The following is a 22,277-nucleotide window of genomic DNA, read 5'->3' on the forward strand; positions in this document are numbered from 1 at the left end:
TCCAGCTAAGTGTTAAGTCAAGTCATAGCCAAAGTATCAAAGTTATTGCTTGTGCTATATCTTGGCTCTCATGTGCCCCTGTTTTTCCTTTTTCCCAAACTTAACTCAGTAACCTTATTTTCCCATTATTAAGGAAATTTACAATTACTGATTTTTTTCATTCTTATTCAGGACCAGAGTCATGGAGTGAATTTTATGGCCTCAGGACAATTAAGGTCACATGGGTGTCTTGATTTTTGTATTTTAAAATTATGGAAGATTTAGCTATTTATAACTGCAACATTTTCAGTGATGGAACTCAATAAGCAGTTATGACATTAATTAATAAATTATGTTATATCACAATTAAACAAAAGCAGTTTATTATAGTTTATAGAGGAGACTAAAAAAAGAATGGTAGAAGAGAGGGGGCCTTAAAAAAGTCGAGAGGAAAGGGGGGGGGGCGAGAAGGAGGCTGTAAAGAATGGGGGGAGAGTGGGCTGTAAAAATTGGGGGAGGAGATAGGGGTCTGTAGAGAACAGGGGGGAAGACGGGGAGCTGGACAGAAGGGGGGAGAGGGTTGGAGAGAAGGGGAGGGCTCTTTGGAGCATATAAATATATGCTACTTTAATATAATAAGTAATTAATTATAAAAAAATAACTAAGGACTATATTCAAAAAGGCGGTGATGTGTTCACTAGTAATATTAATCTCTACTAAGTGTGGTGGAAACTTGTAAGCCATTATTTGACTGTGAAGCTGGAGGGGAAATAGGCCTTTGTATTATATGGCAATGCAATTAATGCCCGGGCTGGTGAGGGCTGTAATTGGTTTATTAAATGGAATGTTATTAATTTAATATCGGGGTTGGTGAGGGGAGCATGTCTGTTAAATGGGAATGCTATTACTTTAATTTTGGGGATGATGAGGGCTGAAAGAAGTCTGTTAAATAAATGGAAATGCTATTCATTTAATGTTGGGACTGGCTGGGGGAGAAATCGGTAATTTATTTATTGTGAATGCTTTTAATTTAATGGGGCTGGTTTGGGGAGAAATCGGTCAGTTTATTTAATGTGAATGCTTTTATTTAATGGAGCTGGTTTGGGGTAAAGAGGCTTATTTATTATGTGTAGGAAGTGTCATATAAACAAGCGAAAATAGTGTCCTAGCTAGATATACACATAAATGCAGTGTTAGGGATAAATGCTGACAACAACTGTCTTTTTGTTTTTTACACATACAGTACATATGCATACACCTACATTCACGCACTAACTTCTGTGTTTAAAATGAGGAACTATTTTGGTGTCATCTGGCTGTTAATCACTGTATGTTATTACTAATTGTGGATTACACAAGTTGCCTTATGAAAAGATATCAATTTCATGAAAAACAGAAAAAAAGTCTATAACGGAATTGCTATGCTTTACATTAAACATAACCCTATGACGGTGAAAGCATATACATTTATAATAACTATATATATATTTTTTTGCTTTACTTCATTAGGCAGATAAAAAAGTTATCACCTTGTATAGGGCAATGTAAATTCAAATGGTTCCTCCATCAGCTTGTCTGCGAAATCCCAAATTGTGGGCCTATATGTTATGCACTTTAGAGTGGAAGACTGCATAACATATATTTATTCTTACCAACGAATCTATGTCTTATCTGACTGTCTCCTTCGTACGGAATGCTGCATACAGACACATCAACATTTGATGATGCAACATTTCCTTTGTGACAAAATGGAATTTCTGTCCATTAGTAGCATGTGGATGGCAGTTAGAGATGACTGCACTTTAAATGCCCAACATTCCATATAACCATATTCTTACCAATATAAAACAGTTAAAAACCTATGAAGGCAGGGGGCAATTGCATGATAGTGTTGAGGAATGTCATCACACCAAAGATGGGGTTGTTATTGATATTTACTGGAATACCATCTCTGTTATTCTTTGGCAATCTCTGCTACCTCTTTAGTGGCAGTAGCTGTCACCACAAGTCCTGCATACATGGGTAATAAGTTTCCTGGTTCTGTGTCCAGCAGTCAACATATTACCAAACAAAAATGCAAGGCACACAACTCCTCTGAGTTGGCGGATAACCAAAAGAGTGCCCATACAGCACATAAATGAAAGCCAGTAGCAATTCATTTTTCATATTACTACATTCTACTGTCTCTCCATATTCCAACCATACCACCCCTCCCATAGCTGTACAGAAATGTCAATAGCTACTTTAATAGTAATGGCTGTTAGTGCAATTGCCTTAAAGTTGACTACAATTACTTTATCTCTACCTTATGTATCAATTGTTCCCCATATCTCTTAAATTGTAAGTTCATTCAGGCATGGCAATCTTTACCTTCTGTTTAATGTATGATATGTAACTTGTTTAAGGTATGATCCCCTCCATGAACAGTGCTTCATACTATGTCAGTCCTTAATAAATAAAGGCTAATAAAATAATAATCGGACCCAAGTTTGTTAAGATGATAAAAGTCTACAAAAAAGTCAAATTTTCCAGAAAGAGTTAAAGATTTTGGTATGTTTGGAGCAACATGACTTACCCACTGGATAAGATTATCATATATATTTATTATAATTTAAATATTTTCAATACATTATTGAAATTTCAGTACAGTTTATAGAATGTGTCAGAGGTAGATTGGGATCTTAAAGTGGCCCTGGAAAAAAGTCTGAAAGTGGCCTCATGTAGGCAGGGCCAACTAAATGGTAGACGGGGCCCAGTATGTGTGTGCGCCAACTGTTTCTATCCCAGTGTGAGTGTGTGTGCCCCCTGTGTCTGTCCCAGTGTGTGTGTGCCCCCTGTGTCTGTCCCAGTGTGAGTGTGTGTGCCCCCTGTGTCTGTGTGCCCACTGTATGTACTGTATGTGTGTCCTGTTCTTGTCGCTATCCCTACCTAGTCCTATCTGGAAATAAAATGGCTACTTTAAATTTAGAAAACTCCAACCAGCCCCAGAGTTAAATCAATAGCACACATTTAATAATTAGGCCTCCCACCAGCCCCAACATTAAATACTAATATTCACTTTTTTTAGATAGATCTATTTCCCTCCAACCAGCCCTGACATTATATTAACAGTGTCTGCATTTAATAAATAAACCTATGACCCTAGTCTCTGTGTGTGTGTGTGTGTGTGTGTGTGTGTGTGTGTGTGTCTGTGTATGTTAGTGAGTTCTCTGTACAGCGCTGCTGAATCAGTGGCGCTATATAAATAAATGGTGATGATGATGATTACCCTACCGCCCATCAGGCTCAGCAATAATTAGCATTTAAGTTTAGTAAATATAACCATTTCCCACAACCCTGGCATTAAATAATTCACAATCACATTTAATAAATAGTCCTCCTGTCCAAACTCAGCCCCATATTCAATTAGTAGTCCCAAACCACCCCAGCATTAAATTAAAGGTCCCGCCACCTAATCTTAAATTTATAGGTCCCACTATTAAATTAAATTGCCCCACCCTCACCCCACAAATAAAATAGCACCTATTAGCCACCACCTACCTCACACCACATTACAATACCACAAGACCCCTGCCCTCACTCCGCATTTCTCTTATAACAAGCCCCCCTGCCCTCACCCTCATTTCACTTTTAACAAGCCCCCCTGCCCTCACCCTCATTTCACTTATAACAAGCCTACCTTGCCCTCATCCCCATTGCACTTATCACAAGCCCACCTTGCCCTCATCCCCATTTCACTTATAGAAGCCCCCCTGCCCTCATCCGCATTTTAGTTATAACAAGCCACTTGCCCTCACTCCCATTTCACTTATAACAAGCCCCCCTGCCATCATCCCCAATTCACTTATAACAAGCCCCCCTGCCCTCATCCCCATTTCACTCACAACAAGCCCATCCTGCCCTCATCCCATTACACTTATAACAAGCTCACCATGCCCTCATTCCAGTGGCAGCCAGGCCAGTCCCACAGTGGGCTACTTTGGGCTGGGACACTGGGCCACCTGCATTTTTTCCTTTAAAATGTTCCAATTAGGCTGCTGAGTCGAGTCTTGACCCCTGGGTTAAAATTTGCCAGCCCTCCCCTGCCTCACTCCCATTTCACTTATAACAAGCCCCCCTGCCCTTAGCCCCATTTCACTTATTACAAGTCCCCATGCCTTCATCCTCATTTCACTTATAACAAGCCAACCCAGACCTCATCCCTATTTCACTTATAACAAGCCACCCCTGCCCTCATTCCCATTTCACTCATAAAAAGCCCACCTTGCTCTCATCCCCACACAATACACTTAACATGTTTCAGCCACGCTTCCTGCACTGCACACATGGAGCAGCACCTGTCATGTGGTGCGCTTTTGATCTGTTTATTATGGGATCACCCTTTGAATACCATGTGCACCAGTGGCACCCCTGGGTTCATAGCTGCTCTGCTATGCAAAGACAAAACTCCCAACTTTCCAGTTTCATTGGCACAAACTGTACCTCAAGTTGGGACTGTCCACCTAAATTGGGACTGTTGGGAGGTATGCTACGCAATGATATTGGAGACTCTGCTCCTTTACTATGTTTACAAATCGTCCACCACATACTGTTACATGACCCTATGGCTCTATAGTTGCTCCCTGAATGATAACCTACAATGAAGTAAAAAATACAAATGCAGCAAACAACACCAGTCCAGCTAAGTGTTAAGTCAAGTCATAGCCAAAGTATCAAAGTTATTGCTTGTGCTATATCTTGGCTCTCATGTGTCCCTGTTTTTCCTTTTTCCCAAACTTAACTCAGTAACCTTATTTTCCCATTATTAAGGAAATTTACAATTACTGATTTTTTTCATTCTTATTCAGGACCAGAGTCATGGAGTGAATTTTATGGCCTCAGGACAATTAAGGTCACATGGGTGTCTTGATTTTTGTATTTTAAAATTATGGAAGATTTAGCTATTTATAACTGCAACATTTTCAGTGATGGAACTCAATAAGCAGTTATGACATTAATTAATAAATGATGTTATATCACAATTAAACAAAAGCAGTTTATTATAGTTTATAGAGGAGACTAAAAAAAGAATGGTAGAAGAGAGGGGGCCTTAAAAAAGTCGGGGGGAGGGGGGGGCGAGAAGGAGGCTGTAAAGAATGGGGGGAGAGTGGGCTGTAAAAATTGGGGGAAGGAGATAGGGGTCTGTAGAGAACAGGGGGGAAGACGGGGAGCTGGACAGAAGGGGGGAGAGGGTTGGAGAGAAGGGGAGGGCTCTTTGGAGCATATAAATATATGCTACTTTAATATAATAAGTAATTAATTATAAAAAAATAACTAAGGACTATATTCAAAAAGGCGGTGATGTGTTCACTAGTAATATTAATCTCTACTAAGTGTGGTGGAAACTTGTAAGCCATTATTTGACTGTGAAGCTGGAGGGGAAATAGGCCTTTGTATTATATGGCAATGCAATTAATGCCCGGGCTGGTGAGGGCTGTAATTGGTTTATTAAATGGAATGTTATTAATTTAATATCGGGGTTGGTGAGGGGAGCATGTCTGTTAAATGGGAATGCTATTACTTTAATTTTGGGGATGATGAGGGCTGAAAGAAGTCTGTTAAATAAATGGAAATGCTATTCATTTAATGTTGGGACTGGCTGGGGGAGAAATCGGTTAATTTATTTATTGTGAATGCTTTTAATTTAATGGGGCTGGTTTGGGGAGAAATCGGTCAGTTTATTTAATGTGAATGCTTTTATTTAATGGGGCTGGTTTGGGGTAAAGAGGCTTATTTATTATGTGTAAACACTAATGTTGGGCTGATTAGGGGGAAGTTAACCTAATTATTAAATGCAGGTTCAAACTAATTTAATGTTGGGGCTTTATGGGGGAAAAATAAATATAGTCATTAAATGTGAATGCTAATAATTTAATTCTGGGGCTGATTGGTCACAAGGAGGCCTGTTTATTGAACAAAAAAGCAAATGATTTAATGTCTGACTGGTTGTGTTTAGGGTGGCCTAGTGTTTAGCCATTGCTTGACTTTCCAGGAGGTGAATAATAACTATCTCTTTTCCAAACATTCCAGGATCGGCCAAGCAGAAACTGCGTTTAAGACATTGGCAGTAGCACCAGGTAAGAACGTCCCCTCTGGCTGTGCGTTCCCGCAAGTGTGGGGGAAGGGGGGATGTGCAAGTGCTCTGTCTTGCTCAGGGCACTAAAATGTTACGGCACTGAAAGCCTGTATTAACATGGGCCCGACGCTTATATATACATATATAAATATATATATATCAATTATCTTACTTAATGCACTCAACTTACACTTGCCCGCCTCTGTTTACTTCTTAGATATAGAGGGCCACTACCACAAATCTATATACGGACACATTTTGGCATGCATGCATATTAAGGAAATGCATATATTTAGAGCAGAATGAAGGCCAAAAGAGCATAGCAGGGGTCCAAAGATGTTACAGCTGGATCACTGAGCTTCTACCCAAACTTGCTATCAGGTGCTGCGATGCAGAGTTCTAATCATAGAGCCATGAACCTAAGTATTTTCCCATGTTCCATAAACAGTGTTGAAATTTAATTAACTATAGTCTACATATCTACTATTGTTTATTTGATACAGCGTAAATAGTTGTTTTGAAAAAAATATGTTTTACATATCTTTTCACTCACTACTATCCTCTGTTAACCCAATCCATAGTTTTGCCTGTTGTCAAGATCATTTGCTGCTGTATAATAATAATAGTAAACTTTACTTCCATACAACAACCAGCATAACAAAAGTCATTCATATTACCTCTATCTAGATAGAAAAACAATTTTGTATAACACCTTGTATCTATTTGTACTAAAAGGAGCATGAATATAACCTTTACTCGTGTTTGGGATTTATTGTTCCTTTAAGTCATCTCTCATACTCACCTCTTTCTTCTTGTCCCTCTTAGGTAAATATCTTTTCCAGAATGCAAAACACATTAACGCAAAAATGCCCTGTAAGTCTTTGGTGTGTTCCCAAATAAATATATTAAGGAATTGTATAATCCATGTATTCTTGTAGCTGTAGCAATTGTCACTGTAAGAGATATAGATAGAATTAATAAAGATAATTGAATTCCTCTATAGTGTATCTTGTCATTGTATCATCAATACCAGTTGATAAAGATTCTGCGTCTTCTCCAACATTCTAAACATAGATCACGTCACCTTGGGCAAAATGTATCAAGCTGTGATTTGCCTTTTTCAGCGACTTTCCCAGGTGAGTTTGAACCTCCTGGTGTGTGAAAGTGCGAGTTGATAGTAAATCGCTAGTAAAGTCATGTATCCAAGGTCAACATGCTACAAATCACTGTCCCTACTTTGGCCATTCTAAGAATACAAGTTGCCATATGTATGAAACTGCAATTTTGCAAACTTGCGCAAGATCGCTTTGAAATCTCCAGAATCAACACATTGCTTTGGATAGGTGAGATTGGCAAACACGGTAAGGTAGAACTTATGTTCCCAGCAATGAAAGGGCTAGCACTTGAGTGAGTAAGATGCTTCCTTCATTTGGCAAAACTAACGTAAAAACAGCCCTGTGTAGGTTTCTAGGAATGCCAAATACATGGCAACTTGGCAAGGTCTGATAAAGAGATTGGAACTGCATTATGTATAGTATAGTTTCCCTTTCAGCAGTATTTGATACTTTTTCAAGACACATTTAACCGTGGGACTAAACACTCAATAAGCTAAGCTGGCTCAAACTTCCCAGATACTTTTACAATCTTACAGACCCAGCAGAAAACATATGGTTTGTGAGAATGTAGCACCTTGTTTAACAATTTAGTGCTAACTTAATAGTACATCATATATATCACAGGCCTGACTATACATTTTGCTTTATATGCATATGCTTTTTATGCTGTTCCTTTAGAGTTAATAGGAACAAATGGCAACAATGACAAAGTACTGATACTGAGATCTTGTATAGTCTTAGGTAGGATAAAAGGCCAAACTTTCTGTGCAGGTCTGGTCATCACATTTATTTATCTACTGCTTTTGTATTTGGAAATTATAACACACCCTATACCATAATCTTACTTTAACATGTGCTTTTACATTATAATATTCCATAAAATGCTTAACAGCTGATATCCTTTCCTTACCTTATACTGCTACACCATTTAAATAAACCAGAAAATAGCGACCCAGACAAGTAAATGTGGCAAAAGCAAGGAAATTTATTGTAAAGATATGGTGGTGGAGAAAGTGAGCAGTCAGATCGACATCCACCAGGCCAACCAAGATGCCCCAGCATTTACCATGGGAAATCCGCAAACAGGGAACAACCAACACACCCCAAGGCGCATATATCTATCTTCAATGGGGCCACCACCCCAGGCACTACAAAACCCACCCCCTTTCTAGGCTAACAGAAGCAACCACAAGCCAACCCACTCAGGCGGTACTTGGACGGAAACTAAAAGTCCATTCCAATGAACAAGGTCGGTTAAGTGTACCCGCTACTGTAATGTGACCTTACCACTGGCCATCCACTGTACTGTGATTTCCGTCCACGCCCGGAATCATTAGAGCCGAGGCCCGACACCACACCTACAAAACTTCCGCTACGCCCTTATAAACATCCCTTATAAACAACAACATGCCTTCATCATTCAAATGAAAACCATCTGCTCAATAAAGACCCGGATTCTGAAAACGAATAAGCGGATGCTCAATATGTACACCACCTAACGAACGAGTGAAACGAGCCAAGTTTACCTTTTTTTCATACCTTATCATCCACCCTGCCATCCTTGAAGTATCGCCAATTCAGCCTAAACACTTTATTGGACCAGTATATAGTAAAGTCAGGCCAGGAGGCCCTTCAACCTAGCAAAGAATGATATCACAGCCAGTGTCCCTGCAATCGCAGCTCTAGACCTGCCCGCTCGAAAACCTGCCCAGACAAAAGCAAGCTTGCGCTTGTCCCCACCTTCCTCACCGCCATGGCCTTGGCTTCGGAAAGTGCACCACTCGCTCCATGCAGCTCGATACTTCTTCCGAGTCGAAGGGGCCAGGGAGGATTCGGCTAGACCCTCTATGTCGGCTTGACAATTTGCCCTACATAAGGGGGACAGGGTTAACCCGTTAAGGATGCCCCAGGGGCCAAAACTCTAAACCTCTCCATTTGCCCCCTGGATAACGCATCCGCCAACTCATTCTCCACTCAAGGCACTTGCCTAACTTGAAAGAAAATGTCGCAGTCCACACAGAGCCAAACCAACCTCCGCAAGGGCGTAAGCTCTGGAGGTGACATGGCCCTTTGCCTATTGATCGCCTGCACAACCCCGAGATTGTTGCAGCAGAAGATTATTTGTTTCCCAACAAAACTGCTTGACCAAAGTTCTACATCCACAATTATCCAAAAACTTCAAGGAGTGTCAAATTAGCCATCCAGCCAGACAGTACAAACTCCTTAGGCCACGGGGCAGCACACCACTCCCCGCAAACTAAGCACCAAAGTCCACTGCCCCTGACGCATCCATAAAGAACTCAAGCTCTAGACTAGACACCGGAGGCTCAGGCCACAAACGCAGCCCATTAAATTCCTGAAGGAACAGGTCCCAAACCACCAAATCCTCCTGGATTTCCCCCGAGAATGTGATTCGACCATACAGGCGACTGTTCCCGGCCGGTTATTGGGCCCCACACCCAAAGAATGGAAAAAAGCCCTAACCGCAAACAACATGTCCTTACAAGTCTCGGCACCCCCGGGCCCGACCACCCAGAAATCATCCAGGTAGTGAGTGACTCCCTGATGACCGGTGCCCGCGCAGATACACCAGGGCAAGAACGAACTAAAGCACTTCAAGAATGCACAGGACAACGAACATCCCATAGAAAGGCATCTGTCTACGTAATAGCTCTCCTCCAACCTGAAGCCCATGAAGGGAAAGAATCTGGATGCAGTGGCAATAAATGAAAAACCGACTCAACGTCAACTTTTGCAAGCAACGCCTCTTCACCAAACCCCAGCACCATGTCAAGGGTGGACTCGAAAGACTGGTCAGTAACCCTACAAAATTTCTTCGGGATTGCATCGTTCACCAAAGTGCCCCAGGGGAATGAGAGGTGGTGAATAAATTGGAACTTCCCAGCAACTTTCTTAGCAACCACCCCTACCGGGGAGACCACCAAGTCCCGGTACGGTGGGTACCAAAAAGGTCCGCTCATGCGCCCGAGCGCAACTTCCTTGCTAACTTTAGCTGACAACACCTCTGGGAACAAACTGGCCGATTTCAAATTCCCACCCCTACCCGAATTAATTGGCCCCTCGATAGATACCTGAAACCCATACAGAAACCCCTCCCTCAAAAATTCCACCTCGTACTTGTGCAGGTAGTGACTGAGCCATCGGCTCATGCTAACCACATTAATCGTCGATCCTGCTTTCCGCAGTGTCAATGCCGGGCTGGCCATCTGATGCTCCTCTTTTGTCCTGCTTATCACACGTCTTTGTTGGTTGATCTCAGCCACATCTAAGACTTATAGGTAGCTTTGTCCCTGCCCCCCAGGACATCGTTGCCACCACTTTCTTGCCTTGCTTGGACACAGCAAACATATCCACGTACTGCCCCCCTATCAAGCCTGCTCTGGACCAACTTCCTGACCCCATGAAATATACCCGTGCTAGCACAGCTCACCATTTCGTATCCTGTGACCCGAAACCCCCGTACTGCCCATACCTGCCAGCCGCAGCACGCTCACCCTGGCGAGGAGGGAAATGCGTCCGCAAGCGATTAGCTAGTCGCTGAGGGCTGCCCTGTGAGTCCGAAGATGCAACACTAGAACTATCACTAACCGACCACAAAGGTTGCTCATCCAATACGTCATACATGTTCATCTCACCATGCAGTACGGAACCGCCTTCAGAGCCGCCCAACTGACCTTCCATCGCCGCCTCAGCCGAGGCCTGCTGCTCTCGAGTCACCGACCTGGACATTCGACCTTCACCGAGAGTCTCGTCATCTGCTGGAAAAGACGTGTTACTAAAGAAAGCTTGAGACTCAGAACCAAAAGACATAGACTGGCACCCGTGACTGGCAGCCACTGGCAAAGACAAAGCCGCCCTGTCCCCACTCTCACCCTGCCTGCCGGAAACTACACTGCCATGAGCCGACCTACTCCTGTACCAGGACCCACGTGACATGGCTACAATCTGTCTGCTGGCTAATGAGCCACGTTCGGCGTGCTGGCTGCAATGGGAAGTAGATCTCCATACCCCTGAATAATACTGGGAATGAGCGGAATCATGAAACTCTCCCTGGGCCCGATCCCGACCCTCTGAGCGACCCGAAGCTACCTGCCTGCCCCTGGAAGGCTGAAGGTGACTGCCAAAGTTTGGCTCTTGAGCTTCAGGTTGCTCCCTTTGCTCCACTTGTCTTAGATCCCTCCGACCGTGGTCCCTTCTACCCGAGCGGGAAGACCCAAAACCAGCATGCTGCAGCCTCTACCGTGCACCCCCCCCCCCAAGACCTGAACTCTTGTTGATACATGTATCAAATGTGTACATTTACCCTCTATGATAAATTGCTGCTTCATCACAGGATAGATAATTGAGTGAAGCACCCTCACCAAGACACCAGTTGCCTCATCCATAAAATTAACTAGCCCCATCAACCTTACAGATCTCATTGGTGTTTAATAAACTAAAAGATGATTGTTTATCTCTACATATGTTCTCCATATGTAGAGTCAGACACAGGCGTACATAATTAGGTATATGTGTTAGTACTCAATGCAGAAGCATTAACCTTTTTGTACACATCCTAATAATGTAATGAAACACATTTACATACATTATGATATTCTGTACAAGTCATGTAATACAGTCCGATACCCAAGAGATTATGTCTTATTAATAAAGGAAAAAGTGACATTTACCATATAGAAAAAAAAAATGCAACTACCGTATAAAAAAAAAAATCAACACCTTCACTTCTCTTGTTTATCTCTTTAAGAATTTCTCTGTCCTGCATCAGTCCTTATGGAAATGACAATTAAGTAATGTGAATAGATGGCCATGTCTTGATAAAAATTAGCCGCAACACCAATGTTTACATTTCCATCACCTGGAAAAGTCAATCCACAATCAGTTATTCAGAACCAGTTCCATAGCCTTGCTGATAGTCAGTAAGCCCTCTATGTAAACTGAAGAAACGTAAAATTTTCAATAAGTACATTCATCGATGTGCATGCACGGTACGAAAACGTGTATGCATATTTCCGAAAAATCTCTTCTCCGGGGGAAAAGGGATGTGACATGGGGTAGGAGGGTGGCGTGGTGACATTGTCGCATCTCCATTCAGTTCACGGAATTGAATGGAAGGGGCGGAGCTTAATAACACGAATAAGCCCCCTCCATTCCCTGCGGTGAATTTCGGCAAATGAGAGAGTTTTACCTACTCTTCCGGGAGTCCGTGACGACTCCCCGAAATTCGGGAGCCTCACGGAAATTCCGGGAGAGTAGGCAAGTATGATCTATATCTTGACTATATCATTTGATATACTTAGGTTTTGTCACACGTAAGTTGTCCCATAACATTAAGGGATTTGATTCCAACTTTCATTCATTACAAGCAAAAAATTCAAAAAGAGTATTGTGCAATATGTAGCACTCAATCTTGTGTATCAAACTCCTATTGCAGGCCTGGCCAACCTGTGTCACTCCAGGTGTTGTAAAACTACACGCCCCAGCATGCCTTGCATTCAGATAGCTGGCTGATAGTTGGCAGGGTATGCTGGAACTTGTAGTTTCAACACTATTGGAAAGCCACAGGTTGGCCAGGCCTATCCTATCGTAATATAGATTGTAAGCTTGCGAGCAGGGCCCTTTTTCCTCTCCATCTGTCTGTAATATCCAGCCTCATTTTATTACTTTGTTTGTTCAAAATTCTAAGCTGCTACGGAATGTGCTGATGCAATGTAAATTTGAAAATGTAAATGTTAATAATTATAATAATTATTTTTTCTTTCCAGGATATAGTGACCCAGAGGGACCTTGCATTATTTTATTGGGAACTCTTTTTGACTAGACAACTGCATGTCTAACTTATTACTAGTACCTTTATAAAAGCTAAAAGATAAAAAAAAATGATGATCAAATGTTTCCTTCAGCTTCTGTAACTCTAAAGTTGATCTATATGCTATTTGTACCAATGATGCTAAAAATGTTTTAAATGACATGTCCTCTTTCACACTTTTGAGCATGTCCTTTTTAAAAGTGCAATGCTGAACATATCCACTGGTACAGAGAGAGTCTGTTCTATGGTAACCCTTCTGTGACAGGATGGGTCGCCTATGCCACCCTGTCTGTTGTTGCTGGGAAACGGCTGGGCTTAATTTCCCACCGCCCCTTTTTGTTATTCCGAATACGCCCCTATTGTTGCAGCAGGAGGAGCCTGCTGCCACCACTGGACTCCTTTATGGTATCCAGAACCACGTTCTGGGTAACTGTCGCTGCTAGTTGTGACGAAATGTAATATATCTAATGATTGATTGTTATTTTCTGTTGAATGTATGTATAACACTGTGAATATTATATGTAACCTTTCAAAGTGTATTTTGTTAACTGACCTGAGTCTGACCTAGGCAAGTGTCAATGGTCTTGTTAAAGTAGCTAAACTAGTAGTAGTTAAACTAGGCAGGGGGTAAGCCAGCACTCTGATCAGAGAAGGCTCTGCACAGACTGCAATATTTCATTGAAACATTAACATAAGGATGTACTCTAATTTTGCATCTAACACAATTTAACATCCACATCAAACTGATTTCCTCAGATTTCCATCAGATCTCAGGATGTTCTTAAGTTAGGTACACAGTACACGATTTTCGTCCAATAATCGGCTAAATCAGCCGACATACCACCATTCTTTCAAAAGTCGGGTCAGTGTGTGCAGTGACACGATGGTCGAAAGTCTGCCCAAATGGACGATTGTCGCCTCATTTGGTTGGTCGTACCGTTTAATATTTTCGTTCCAATCTCGTTTCCGTTGTGTAGTGTGTATAAACTTCCGACCGATCCACAACAGTGAGTACGAAATTACAATCATTGCTCACGACAACATGGCTGTAAAAAGTCGCTAAAGGGACGTCCGCTCTTCCCTTTATCGTCCTAAACAAGGCTAGTGTGTATGCAGTCCATGGACCGATCGGTGTTCCGATCGCATGTAAAATCGATCGGCATAAAAAGTTGGTGGAAAATTCTGTAGTGAGTACCCAGCTTTAGATTTTAAATGCAATTTATACTTAACAAAACTTACACTTCTGTGATATCCTACATCACGTGATGTTTACAATATTCAGACAGGTTCTAACACCCTTAACAAAAGCCACTCAAGAACCCACAGTAACGACCTCCTGTGGTGTGTTCAAGTGTTGGTCACTCGCATTGAATAGACTTAATTAGCCTTAATGAGGACATCCTCTAGAATAAACACACAGATGTCCTTGAATAAATGCTTATCAGAAATCAAACATATACCTCAGACATGAGTGTATTTCCTTTAGCAAAGTGCCACACGATATCGTAAGATCAGTACATTGTAATGATATAAATAAGCAACCTGCGCTATTTCCTTTAAATAGATTTATACTATAATTTACTTATAAGTGAATCAGTCACACTCCTCCCCCCCTTGTCCATATGGGCAACCAGCATGCCATGTCCCAACAATTAAGCTCCTGGTCCTGCAGTTGTTAGGGTTACCGGGTTGTGACCCAGGGGATCCGGCTTTTCCTGCCGAAACAGTCCATGCACATTGCTATGAGCCTTTCCTTGCTTGCGAATTATGTGAAAGTCATAACTTTGAAGAGCAAGGCTCCAGCACATTAATCTGCCATTTTCCCCTCAGGTTTGTTGTAGCCACTTTAAAGGATTATGATCAGTCACCACAGTAAAATGTCGTCCATACAGATAAGGTTGAAAGTTTTTCACTGTCTCGTTCACATCTTTTGAAGTACATGCTATTCGCATTTTTAATCCATTCTCTCTACGTGTTGCGGTGATCTATCGTCCCCCTGGAGCACACCAACAATTTATTGAGGATTTCTCTGCATGGCTCCCTCACTTCTTATCTTCAGACATCCCCACCATCATCATGGGTGACTTCAACATCCCCATTGATAACCCACCTTCCAAGGCTGCTTCCAAACTATTCTCTCTAACCTCCTCACTTGACCTCTCCCAGTGGATTGAATCATCTACTCATAAGGATGGCCACTGCCTTGATCTTGTTTTCTCTAGACTATGTTTGCCTTGAATAAGCAACATACAGCGAAACGCTCGTCGGCGTTATCGATGGGAGCACTCTGTTTATTTACTTGGAGAAGTTTAATAATGCAGATCTACCCCTATAACTCCAGAGCTAGAGGGGAAATTGTTAGGTAGTCAGCAATACACTACCCATAATATTGGTCAATACGGAGGTAACATACCTTTGTAATTTTAGAACTGGATTCAGATGTATTTATGTTCATTAGCTGGTGTCTTATATAGATACTTATAGATTGACCCCTATGAATACTATCAGTGGGGAATTTACAAGACAGCCTTTAGTGTATGTATCTACTAGGTACCCAGCGAACGGCACCAACCAGATATTTATCTTGATTGAAGTGCAAGCTTAGATCTGTTATTATACAAATCAAGCAGTCATGATCAAATATTAATTGATTCCAGGATGGAGATTATGCAATGATTTGAGTAGGACTTGACTACATAATACTATAGTCCTCGCTCCTCTCTGTCTAACGGTACCTTGATAACATTTATATCAGTGGCAGATTATGGACCACTGATCTTGTAGGACCATATCTGCATATTATCTATATCTATACAGTCTCCTTACCATATGTTCCTTGGGATTAGAGCATATAGGTATAGATACACAGTGCTTCCAGTTTTAATTTCTAATTTTAATCAATAGAGTGATATCAACCTATATTTCGCTTTTAATCATATCTAATAAAAGTTATGTTTTAAGGGGATGGTCTTAATACAATTATGAAGATATAGATCCATAGTGCACCTAATTTCAACCAACTACTGTTCTTTCTCTCTTCAATCACTTTCTCTAGACTATGCTCAGTTTCTAATTTTATTAACACACCCTTCCCCCTCTTGGATCATCACCTTATCAGCTACACTCTCACCCCCTCTGCTCTAACCTCTCTACTGTCTAACTCTATCAAGCCTCCTCATACTCGCAGAAATCTGAATTCTATTAATCTTCAACAATTTTCCACCTCTCTCCAACACCTTCTCTCCCCTATCTCTACATTCTCATCCCCTGAGATGGCAGTACCTCCTTTTTACCTAACCTTAGCAACGGCCCTTGATCAAGTGGCTCCAACGACACTACATACTACACGCCGACTTCGATGTCAACCGTGGCACACCAAAGCAACACAAATTCTTCAAAAACTGTCCCGTAAAGCAGAACGTTACTGGCGTAAATCTCGAAGCTCTAATGACTTCTTCACATATACTTCTGTCTACCGCTCCTATCGAAATGCTCTGGACACTGCAAAACATACATACTTCCAATCTCTTATCTATGCTCAGGCTTCTAACCCCAAACGCCTTTTCAATACATTTAATCATCTTCTCAATCCTCCTACCCCGAACCCTCCATCTACTATCAGTGCTCAGGATCTTGCTTCCTACTTCAAGGACAAGATTGATAAGATCAGACTAGAAATGGTATCATCTCCCTCGACAAGCAATCAGCTCAATTCCTTCCCACTACCCTCTGACACCCTCTCTTCATTTGACCCCACAAATGAAGAGGAGATTTCTACTCTCTTCTTATCTTCCTACTCTAACTCCAGTCCTCTTGATCCTATTCCCTCGCAAATTGGTAGATCCCTGTCTCCTGTGCTGATTTCACTTCTAACTCAAATCTGTAATCTCTCACTCTCTACTGGCATCTTTCCATCACTATAAAAGCAAGCAGTGATTACTCCTATTCTAAAAAAACAAAACTCCGACCCAAACTCTCTCTCAAATTACCGTCCCATCTCTCAGCTCCCTTGCCCCTCCAAGCTTCTAGAGAGACTTGCCTACACTCGCCTCACACGCTTTCTTTCCGCAAACAACCTGTTGGATCCTCTTCAGTCTGGCTTTCGTTCTCAACACTCCACAGAGACTGCGCTGACCAAGGTTGTCATCGATCCGATCACTGCTAAAACTGAATGCCATTACTCTCTCCTAATTCTCCTGGATCTCTCGGCTGCATTTGACACCGTTGACCACTCTCTTCTCATACAAACGTTGCAATCCCTAGGTCTTCAAGACACTGTTCTATCTTGGTTCTCATCCTACCTCTCTAATCGCTCTTTCACTGTTAATTTCTCTGGAGCCACCTCTGCTCCGCTTGCCCTATCAGTTGGAGTACCACAAGGCTCAGTGCTAGGTCCTCTGCTGTTCTCTATCTATACCGCTTTTCTTGGAAATCTAATAAGTTCCTTTGGCTTCCTGTATCATCTCTATGCAGATGATACCCAAATCTATCTATCCTCTCCTGATCTCTCGACATCTGTGTTGTCCCGTGTAACTGACTGTCTTTCTGCCATATCATCTTGGATGTCCTCTCGCCAACTCAAACTTAATCTTTCTAAAACAGAGTTAATAATATTCCCACCCGCCAACAAGAGCATACCTGACATTTCTATCTCTGTTGATAACATGACCATAAATCCCACCCCACAAGCTCGCTGCCTAGGTGTAATCCTTGATTCACACCTATCCTTTGTTCCCCACATTGACTCTATATCTAAATCATGTTACATACATCTAAAGAACATTTCCAGAATCCGCACATATCTCACGCAAGACACTGCTAAAACCTGAATTCATGCACTTATCATCTCCCGCATTGACAATTGCAATTCCCTCCTTACTGGTCTTCCCCAAAACAGACTCAAACCCCTACAATCTATTTTGCATGCTGCGGCAAGACTGATTTTCCTTGCAAATCGCTATTTCTCTGTTGAATTACTCTGTATGTCTCTACACTGGCTGCCTGTCTTCTACCGAATATAATATAAAATACTTTTACTAACCTACAAGGCCATCAACAAAGCTGTATCTCCTCTCTTGTCTCAAAATATCTCCCAACTCGGCAACTCCGTTCTGCACAAGATATGCGTCTCTCATCCACCCTCATTACATCCTCCCATTCCCGGTTACAGGACTTTTTTCGGGCTGCACCCACTCTATGGAACTCTCTCCCTCGCACAATAAGACTATCCTCTGGTCTACAAACTTTCAAGCGTTCTCTGAAAACCTACCTATTCAGACAAACTTATTATATTCCTCAACCACCCTCTTAACCTCACTACCTTTAGCCTGTTACTGCCTGTTACACAATTTCACACAAGACAACCACCCCCTGACCAACATTGTTGTGTGACAGGATCATTTAGCTTATAAGTCACTTTTACTTTTGCAGTCTGGCTGGGTCAAGATGCAAAATGTATACTTAACCTCATGTGTCAATCTCCCATTGTCCCATAGATTGTAAGCTTGCGAGCAGGGCCTTCTCACCTCTTTGTCTGTTTTACCCAGTTTGCTTATTAGTTTATTATGTTTGTCCCCAATTGTAAAGCGCTACGGAATATGTTGGCACTATATAAATAAATGATGATGATGATGATGATTTCTTCTCAATTGTGGCATACTCCACCTCCCGGTTTAGCAGTTTTCTGTTCAAATAGGCCACAGGGTACTCCTGAGCAACTGGCCCCATCTGGCTAAGTACTGCTCCCAGTCCATACTGTGATTCGCCAGTTTGCACAATTGTAAAGCGCTACGGAATTTGCTGGCGCTATATAAATAAATGTTGATGATGTTTATGATAAATATCCTTGTCATAATTGGGCGCCAACTGTACTGAAGCACGAACCAGGGCTTCCTTTAATGACTGAAATGCCAGCTCACAAGCGGGTGTCCAGTCAACTAGTTTGGGGAGTTTCTTCTTCGTGAGATCTGTCAGAGGTTCGCTACAGTACTACAGTCTAGGATGAAATACCTGTAGTACCCTGAGGTCCCTAAGAAGATCAATACATGTCTTTGGGTTGTGGGCCGGGGCCAGTCTTGGATTGCCTCTACCTTAACTGGTTCTGGCTTAACCCTACCTCCCCCTACTCGCTGACCCAGGTACTGCACCTCTGACATTCCCATCTGGCACTTCTCAGCCCTAATAGCCAGTGCCCACCCAATCTTCCCTAACACCATCCCTATTTGCTCCAGATTATCTTCCCATATCTTACTGAAAATTTAAATGTCTTCTAGGTAACCCTGAACTCTGTCCAACTCATTTACAAAAGCGTGAATACAGGGCAAGGGGTAGGTATCAGACATGGGCACATTATTCAACTGGCGGTAGCCTTATTATTCGTGGCACACCGCGTTGCCTTATCATTCATGGCAACTAATTAACCGGAGGAAGCAGATGACATGCGCAATGGCTGGATCACATCTAGCTCAAGCAGCCCCCACATCTCCCTGTATAGACTCTCCGATACACGGGTTGCCTAACTGACCTATGCTCACCAGTGTCTACGTGGTGCATCACCAAGAAGTCCGACCGGGCTTTCTACTGACTAGAGTCGCAAAAGGACACAGCACTGCCTCAAGTTGCTCCCTCTTGCGTGCACTCAACAGCTCATCCCAGCCCCCTTCTTCTACACCACCTTCACTTTTGGCTTCCGTGAGGAGGTCAGGAAATTGGTCACTTGCTGGGTCTCTAGTTGGTAAGCAGCAAACCGCTGCTACCGAATCCACACGCTCATGGTATACCTTCAACATATTTATATGGTAGGTCCGCTACCGTCTACTGTTGCAATCAAATGACACCACATAGGTGATATCATTCAGGTGTTTTGAGACCATGTACGGTCCAGTCCAGGCAGCCTGGAGCTTGTTCTGGTGCGTGGACATCAGAACAAGGACCTTCTGTCGTACCTCAAACATTCTGGCACAAGCTCACTGATGGTACCATGTCTTCTGTTTCGCTTGTGCTTCTGCTACCTTTTCCGCAGTTATGGAGAACAGATCTACACCCTCTGGATACCAGGTAGCGTAGTTCACCACGGTGAGGATGTACCTCTTCTCTCTTCCTGTGGTGTGTTCAAGTGTTGGTCACTCACATTGAATAGACTTAATTAGCCTCTCTGATGACATCTTCTAGAAACTACAAACAGACTTCCTCAAATAAATGCTTATCAGAAATCAAACATATACCTCAGACATGAGTGCATTTCCTCTAGGAAAGATATGCCACAAGATATAGTAAGATCAATACATTGCAATGATATAAATAAGTGATCCAGTCACACCTTCTCTGTCATGTGGACTCCTAAAGAAATCGGTTAGCAACCCAGGAGGACCCATTGTGCAGGGGTGGCTGCAGTGGTAGATACTGTCATGCCCCCCCATCGTGCCACCCTTATGTGTCAATAGGCTTAATGCACCCTTTTTTCCCCAGTACCCTCTCATTTTCTGACCAACATCTTTGTACAATATTTTTTTATTTATAAAAAATTAAAATGGAAAATAATATAAGTACATTTTTAATTTAAACTTTTACAGCATTTACAATTGAGAATAATTTGTGATAAGCATTAATAGATCTGAAGAAGCATGCCCCTCCTCCACCCATTAATTGTTTCTTTGCGCACTGTCTCCACTCATCAACCTATTGAAAAATCAGCCATCCAGGCTGAAAAATAAAGAATCATCTCTGGGATTTATGTTTCAACGTAACTTTAATTAATTAGAATTTATGCTCTGCAGGATGGCGTTCCAAGTCTATCAGAAATAAATCCTAAACAAAACCTGTCCAGGGGCCTCGAATATGTGCAGTTAATGGAGGAAAGATGACAGATGAGTCATTTGGTGATAATCGTGGCAGAGAGACAGCTGCACAAAGATTGCACTTGGTAGATACTAAAGAGCAGCAGATATGTCAGACTGGATTGACATAACTGAGTATACTATTGTCACTGTATTGTTTATGGAATGTTCAGAGTTCTTTTTTAATGCAGTGTAATCTCAGTACTAAACATAAATATAAAGCTATGGTCTTATTTATTGCCAATGGCAAAGAACACCTGTTTTTCTCTAATTTGTTTGTCTGTATTGAACCCTTCAAGCATTCTATCTTTCCATGTATCAACAAGATCATTTAGTTCACAATTGAGATGGGCAGACTCGGTTTCCTTAAAACCGAACCTACCCGAACTTTTGGGTTCCGAGTACTGAGCCGAGTCGGCTCGGTACTCTCGCACCTATTCGAATTCCAAAACGAGGCAAAACATCATCGTGAACTCGTCGGATCTCGGGAGTTTTGGAATCAATAAATACCCGACTCCACTGCGATCTAGCGCCATTTGAGAGAGGGACAGAGAAGGGTTATGTCACAGTATAGAGCAGGCAAAGTGATATAATCGAAATAGGAGGGTGGTAATCCTAATATACCACCCATTGCACTGTATTTTTCTGAATTTGCACTACAAAGTGTTGGGTCTGATATACACCCTTATAAAAGAGCTGAATTTCTGAGTGCTGATGAGTGCTAAATTGCTAAGAGTCATTGATGAAGAGGAAGACAAGCAGGCTTGTCTGTAGAATTTGCAGGCAAATTTTACTGCGTTATATAAATAACACCCAAAGAGAAGAGCTCCATTTCTCCATTGCTAATTTTTATTGCTAAAATAGAAATTATAGGCCTGCCTGGCTTGGTCTAAATCTGCAGTTACATTTTACTGTACCATAACTCATACAGAAACAGGAGGGGTGGTATTGTTCTTGTCACTCTCCAGTCTCAGTCATGATGATACTACTCCTTCTACCACATGTACTAAAGTCTATGTTCAAGTGCATACTGTTTTTAAGTCAGGGAAACAAAAATGTAAATAAAAATCTTGTCCCTTTTTAAAGAAAAAACCCCTCTAAAAAAGGTGAAAGTTTATTGTAGAAAAACATAACATTGCCAACATGCCATTCTACCCAGGCATACCAGCATTAGGTAGCTCCCTTCTCTTAGCTAGATTTCAGCCCCTGCTGCAATCTACATTGTCATCATAATCACCCTTATCATTGTGTACATCTTCCTCAAACAATAGTAATTCATCCTCGCTGGAATCCACCATCATAGAAGTCTGTGTACTTTGATGTAATTGCCGATATTGGCCTTCCTCATGGAATTTGTAGTTCATTATATGGCAGAGTTGTCATGATTTTTGGGCAATTCTTTT

The 22,277-nt window shown here is 41.9% G+C and overlaps 1 long non-coding RNA gene across 1 annotated transcript; it reads left to right on the forward strand.

Annotated features, from left to right (window-relative positions):
* The first annotated feature begins 5,556 nt into the window (after window positions 1-5,556).
* On the forward strand, window positions 5,557-21,093 carry LOC142101631 (uncharacterized). Its single transcript, XR_012679086.1, has 3 exons — window positions 5,557-6,095; window positions 7,169-7,230; window positions 20,815-21,093. It is a non-coding gene; the product is annotated as an uncharacterized LOC142101631 (long non-coding RNA).
* The last annotated feature ends 1,184 nt before the right edge of the window (window positions 21,094-22,277 follow it).

Source organism: Mixophyes fleayi, chromosome 9 (genome assembly GCF_038048845.1).
Source record: "Mixophyes fleayi isolate aMixFle1 chromosome 9, aMixFle1.hap1, whole genome shotgun sequence".
Taxonomy (NCBI): Eukaryota; Metazoa; Chordata; class Amphibia; order Anura; family Limnodynastidae; genus Mixophyes; species Mixophyes fleayi.